We start from the raw sequence: 7,360 nt of genomic DNA on the forward strand, positions 1-7,360 counted from the left end.
ACAAAATATCTCTCTATATTTACACATATATTCACACACGTGTATACTGTATGTAAATGAAAATGTAAATGTTTAACTGATTTATATTAAACACATTATGAAACCATTTATCTGTACATATCTACACACACACATATATATAAGTACCGAGACTTGCTACTGCCAATACATCCACAACATGCTGCTGTGAGCATGTAAGAAATATTGCTGCTGCAAATATAACATACATGAAATAACCCCCATATAGCATGCACGAATCACCTCGTAGCAGATCTATACAGGTGGAGCTGGGGAAGGTGAAGGGTTTCTGAAGCAAGCTGCACTGCTCCGGCAAGTACTAGTCATATATTTGAATGTTGAGCAGCGAGCTCATTGGCTACCGATACAGGGGCCTCATGTATAAACCTTTACGTAGATTTCATCCTAAATGTGTGCGACCGCACAAAAGCTAGATTTTGCGTACGTACAAAAGTTTTCAGATTTATAAAGCCATGCGTACGCCAGAACCTGCACAAAATTCCCTTTGTAATACCCAGTCAGCGGAAGATTGTGCGTACACGAATCTCCGAAATAGCCATATATGGAACTTACAACGCCTAGTTTTAATATGCATAACGTCATCTGCATATCATTTCCATGCATATTCCATCCACGTGACAACATGTTTAATGCAGTTAAGGGTAGGAATACGTTAGGAAAATATGAGATACAGACTATAAACGCGTTTTGAGATGTCACTATTCTAATTTATGCAATTTGCCTAAAAGGTAAACATATATTTTAGAATGTTTATAGCATATATTTTTATGGAAAGAGATAGGCCTTATTTTTTTGCAGTGTAAATAACTGTCTGACTCACTGCGTCAATAACAAAACATTTTGAAAATAAGATGCGCATATCTGAGTTTCCTTCAAATTCTCTGTTGAATTATGGTGTTTGTCACAATATTGGGAAGAGCACAAAAGGGGTTATCATTAGGCTACTGTCTGTGCGCGACACCTGAGAACAGTTCTACTGTCATCAGACCAATGGACTGTTTGATCAACGAGCGAATCCTTATGTCTCGTTACCGTCTATGTTCCAAAGCCATCAAACAAAGTCAAGTTCACAAAAATGATCATTATTATTCACGCAAAAGTATTTTCTCAGAACATGAGTTTTGCTATTTAGAACACAATTTAAAGCGGAATTTTTTCATGCGCCAAGCAATCCTCGCTGTGATTAAAACATTAAATCGCGTATCACAGGAAAATTGTTTGAAAGCAGCACATCCACTGCAAATATTTCTGTTTAAATTCATATAAAAAAAAATTTATTTCTGTATAATAATTTCATGAAATTTCAGCGCTTAACTTCATTATTCAGAGTGTCATATTTAATCTAAACGTGTATGTCAATTGTAAAACAGACTTTACAATCATTCCGTTTGCTTCCTTATTTCGCTCACTTCAGTAAAAGAGTGCGTGCACATGGTCTAGAATGTCCGTACGGTGCGCACATATTTATGCCTAGTTTATTTTTTATAAATCCCGATATGTGCGTGGAAAATTGTGTACGCACATTTCCATGCCCATTTTGTGCGTACGCAACGTTTATACATCAGGCCCCAGGAGAGAACCAATCAGCTGTAACATGTGATAATGATGTCATTAGGTCAGATTGAGTTAGACCTATCGGACTGCGCCATCTAGAGTTTCATGCCAGAACTCTGTATATAGATATATATATATACAAAACACACACACACACACAGTATGTATGTGTATGTGCACATGATTTCATAGCCATATTTAATGATTTTAGATAAGCAATCACCATTTTATAGATTAAAACCACAATACATATATTTTATTGTTTTAACCATGTTGTGAGAAAATAAAAATCCATCCATCACACCTGTATATTTAATTCAATACATTTCCACCAACAACTTTGCATTCAATAACGTTTTTTCTTCACAGGTTAGTGTACCCGAGACTACAATGTGAGTGAAGAGCATGCTTGAGATGAACAAAAAGAATGAAAATATTTTATTAATAAGTAGTATTAAAATAATGTGTTTCCACCACAGAATGGGATCAGACCCAATACATCATTCAAGATATAGTAGAAAAGATGAGTTTAGTTTATAAAAAGTATAAAAATTAGTTTCATGTAAGTCCACAGGGTTAAAAGGGCCCAAAGTTGAAGAAACACCCTTGTGTGTGTTATTAGGAGAGAGATGTTTGTTACTGCTCAGGAAAACACACACACACACACACACACACAGGCACTGCAGGAAAGGAAGTGGTTGATTTTTTTTGCAGTTTCAGCTAAAGAGTGAGTCCTCATTTATAGGTTTGTCTTGTCTCAAACAATCAGTGATCACAAAACAGAAAGAGAAAGAGGCAGAAGAAACTAGACGGAGCCATTCATCTTTCTGAATCACAATAATCAATGAAAGAGAGATTCAGAAGATGCGCAAAAGTAAAACTTACACCTAATCCTAAATCTAATGACATGAATAGTATTTTTGGCAATTATTTACATTGAGATGAAGACTCTTGTCATATTAATGGTCTAGAACTTGAAATCGAGCATTTCTACAATGGCATCATGTTTCTGTGTGATGCTGCATCCACACTGATGTGTGTCAGACCACAGTTTCATCAGACAACAGAACAAATAAATGCAACAGCTCGTTTCTATGCTTCTGATGATCCAGTAGGTGATGTTGATGTGAATGTGGGCAGTCAGGCATTAACATATTCATCTGACGAGTTGCGGAAGTTCACAACGAGTCATTTTAGTATCTTTGTTTTAATGAAGCTTTGAGTTCTGAAAGTTACAGTATGTTTTCATAGTCAAACATCAAACTCGTTCATCTCAAAAGATCAAGGAAGATTTGAATCCTCGTCATATGAGCCCTTTAAGAGAAAAAGAAAGCAAAAAACTTTCGTTTTGTCTTATTTTGGCAATCATGTATGGAAGCTGGTTTCCACCACGGGATAAAAGATAAAAGTAATTGTGACTTTTCATCTCACAATTCAAACAATTACCTTTTTTATACCGTGGCAGAAAAAAAAGTCAGCATTGCAAGATATAAAACATGAATTGCGAAAAAGTCAGAATTCTGAGGAAAAAAAGTTTGAACTGCAAGATATAAACATGCAAGACAAAAAATGCAGAATTGTGAAATAAAAAGTCACAATTAACGTTTTAATTTTTTGGCGGGAAACAAAGAAGCAAAATTGCGAGATGTAGTCTAAATTGCGAAAGACAAAAGAATTCTGAGGAAAAAAAGTTGCAATTGTGAGAAACTCAGAATTCTGAGAAAAAGTCAGAATTGCAAGATGTAAATTCGGTAAAAAAGAAAGTCAGAATTCAGTCTTTTTTTACTCGGAATTGCAAGTTTATCTCACAATTTTAAGATTTCTGAGATAAAAAGTCGCAAGTGCCTTTTTTTTATTCCGCAGTGGAAACAGGCTTCCATAATCATGTGACATCCAACGATCACACTTTTTTTTTATGAGACCATGTGACTACAACGATAGAAAACACATCACATACTCATCAGATCATGACATTGCATGATTAATGATACGCCGCTGAATTAAAGTCCTCCTCCAGGTATCAAAGTGCTCAAGAGTGATTTGAGCCGGGTAAACACAAATTAATCTTGATCTTTAAATGATGCAGTTTGCACAGCATGAATGACACAGTAATGCGTTTAGCGCCGCACGCTTGATGCATTGTGTAATTATGTGTGCAGCGCACACCTGCATTCACAAACGCCTTACTCATGAGCCACACAGAAACATGCACGTTTCCCTTCTTTAGGTGGGTATTAATGGAGCTGCCCACGGATCTCCAACCCCTCCCTGACTTTAATACGTTAACAGCGCAGACACTGAATGCTGGGAACACAGCCATGAGAAGAATCAACACATATTTACACATCACACCCATATACACATCTTCCACGGGGGCTGTAATCAATATATTCACAATAAATATGCAGCCTACTTAACTAGGCGAGTATTCACTTACAAATAAGTAATATGCAATTAATCTTTACCTTTCCATACTTAATTAAAATATATGAATATAATAAACACTTAATCACTTATCAATTAATCAATGAATGAATATTACTTAAATATTAAAATATATTAATTATAAATGTAAAATAATTTATATTTACTGTATTGACAAACAAACAAGCAGTAAATAAAAAGTAAAATTAAATTAAATAAAATTTCTGGACATGTCTGTGAGAAGCCTTAATATTTACAAAACTACTTTTTTTAAATTGTTTATATTTCTAAATACTATATTTTTATCAATATATTTTTAAACTATCCTCACTAACTACATATGAAATTCACTAAATTTGACAGACTGTATGATATAAAACTCCCCCACATGTGTTTCTCTGACTTTAGCACAATAAAATTCATGTATAATTCACCTGCAATTCCATTAACAAAGTGTGGCGAATACAGTGTGTATTTTCTGCATTTATTCAGAATGTAAATGTGTAAAATGTGGTCGGGCAACTTATAAATAGGGTGAATTCAGGTAAATCGGGCCTCTTTTTGCCACTGAAATAAATGAAAAGAAAAACGGTCCAGTTATCCTCAATTAACCCTACATATGAACCAGGTTTTATTCCAGTTACAAATATCATTTAATATGACAAAATAACATGATTTCATTGGATTGCACAAATAAAAGTCCTTTCTCGGTGTCAGATCATGACCAAACAGATTTTTACGTTAACATTTTATATTCATAAAAATAGAACAATATGCTATATCAAAACAGCATCTGCTAGCATCATTTGACCAACAATATGCAGGGGCTGTATTACATGTACTTATAATACACTCACATATCGATGGAACCTTGTTTCCTTTAAGGTAATTGCAACTTTTTTCAAATTGCAAATTCACCCCCTCACAGTTGTCATGAAGGGCAAAATTAGCTATATAGACCAAAACCACTTTTTGTACCAGGCCATAAACATGTTTTTTTCTGCTATAAAGTTAAGCATTTTAACATGGGGAGTCTATGGGACTGACTCCCTTTTGCAGCCAGCCTCTAGCGGCCAGTCGATGAATTGCAGTTTTAGTCACTTCCGTGTTGGTTTCACGAGAGAGACCTGAAGGTTGCCGCTTGTTCTTCTTCTCAGAATTGCAAGTTTACCTCTCAATTCTGAGAAAAAAAATTAAATTAATTGTATTGAATTGAATAAACTTGGAATTGCGTAAACATGTTTTTTTCTGCTATAAAGTTAAGCATTTTAAAAATGGGGAGTCTATGGGTCTGACTCCCTTTTGCAGCCAGCCTCTAGCGGCCAGTCGATGAATTGCAGTTTTAGTCACTTCCGTGTTGGTTTCACGAGAGAGACCTGAAGGTTGCCGCTTGTTCTTCTTCTCAGAATTGCAAGTTTACCTCTCAATTCTGAGAAAAAAAATTAAATTAATTGTATTGAATTGAATAAACTTGGAATTGCAAGAAAAAAGCAATTTCAGAGAAAATTTCAAGAAAATCAAGTGAGAAAAAAAAGTCCCAATTGTGAGACTAAAAACAAAAATTCTGCCTTTTTTCCTTCGCAGTTAAACTTTTCTCAGAATTGCATGAAAAAAAGTCAAAATTGTGAGATTAAAAAGTTGAAATTACCTTTTTCTTTTTTTATCCCATGACAAAAACAGGCTTCCATACAAACCATATTTTTCATCAATAAAACTTTGAATCTGTTCTCTTATCTTAAAGAAAAATCCAATGAAATTCATTACATTCGTTAAAAACCTTCAACAACACAGAACACTTTCCGAATCAATGCAGAAAACACATGAGACTCTGTGTGTGTGCATTTATTCCGAATGTAGACGTGTTGATGATCATGTTGCTATCAGTGCATGACAGGCTGCTACCTCCGTCTGCAGGTAAACCGGGTGTGTGTGTGTGTGTGTTTCTCTCCTCCCATAGCGAGGTGCATGTCAGGTGGACACGTGCGGCCGGCTGCCAACATACTTTTGGTTTGGAGGGAGGGCAGGGTGGGTGTGAACTTTTGTTTAATGTCTCTCTCTCTCTCTCTCTCTCTCTCCCTGATTCACGACACACCTTCTGTGCAAAACGCAACTCCTCTGCTTATCTCTCTCCCCCTGTCGCTCTCTTTCTCTCTCGTCTGTGTTCACTTTCACATGTTTGAGTCGGAGGATAGCAGTCTGTTTCCTGACACACAGAGACTTCTCTCCAAGACGCAACTCCGCCAGCAACACCTAAAGGTCAGCAACCACTACTGTCTCTCTCTCTCTCTCTCTCTCTCTCTCTCTCTCTCTCTCTCTCAGTAAGTTTGTTTCGATTGCTGCTTGTCTGACTGCTCCATCACTGTCTGTGGTGAAATGTAAAGGGTTGGCATTTGATGGCATTTGTTCACTCGTCTTGTGCATCTGTCACTTTTCAGAGTGCATGTAAAGTGCACTAGATAGTGCGGGACCCCCCCACCCCCTCGTTCTCACCGTCTCTTTAATTAGAAAGTCTAATACAGTAAAATGAGCTGACAGGTCAGGGACAGGGGTCTGATGCTATCGCAGCATCACTCAGTGCTGCCCTGCAAGAGAACTCACGTTTTAGACGAATCCTGCGACAAACATTAGCGATTATGCCATTACAACAACTTGACAAAAAAATGCGTGTGAACAAAAATCAAACTGAAAGGGATAGATTATAATAAGTTAAAAAAAATTCACACTTGTTTTCGGTTTTGAGAGTGTTTACTTTCAAATTTAATGTTTAAAACAAGAGTCTGATCAGAGTCAATATACGAGTAAAAAAATCAAAACTACAAAATTTGAAAAAAATAAATAAAGTATGGTATTACTACAGTACTGTTTTGTAAAGGGACATATTATTGCATATTTATAGGGAAAAATATAAACATTCATCAAAAACTCACATTCAAAAACTGGCACATTCAACAAAGACCATTATTAACTAAATCAATTTCATAATGATTTCTGACATTTTAAAACGGTAACGATGCATATATGTGTGTGTGTGTACTTGTTTATGCTAGATTGTAAGGACCAAATGTCCCCACAAGGATAGTAAAACCTGACATTTTTGACATTGTTGGGGACTGGCCTGCGGTCCCAATGAGGGAAAAAAATATTAAAAATAGTAAATGATGTTTATCTGAAAGTGTAACAATGCAAACAGGTTTTCTTTCAGGGGTAGGTTTAGGGTTAGGGGACAGAAAATATTGTTTGGTCAGTATAACAGTAACAGAAGTCTATCCCTCACAAAGTCCCCTCAATTCACAGAAACAAACGTGTGTGTGTGTGTGTGTGTGTGTAAATATATATATATATA

Source organism: Sinocyclocheilus grahami, unplaced genomic scaffold (assembly GCF_001515645.1).
Source record: "Sinocyclocheilus grahami isolate Dianchi unplaced genomic scaffold, SAMN03320097.WGS_v1.1 scaffold73.1, whole genome shotgun sequence".
NCBI lineage: Eukaryota > Metazoa > Chordata > Actinopteri > Cypriniformes > Cyprinidae > Sinocyclocheilus > Sinocyclocheilus grahami.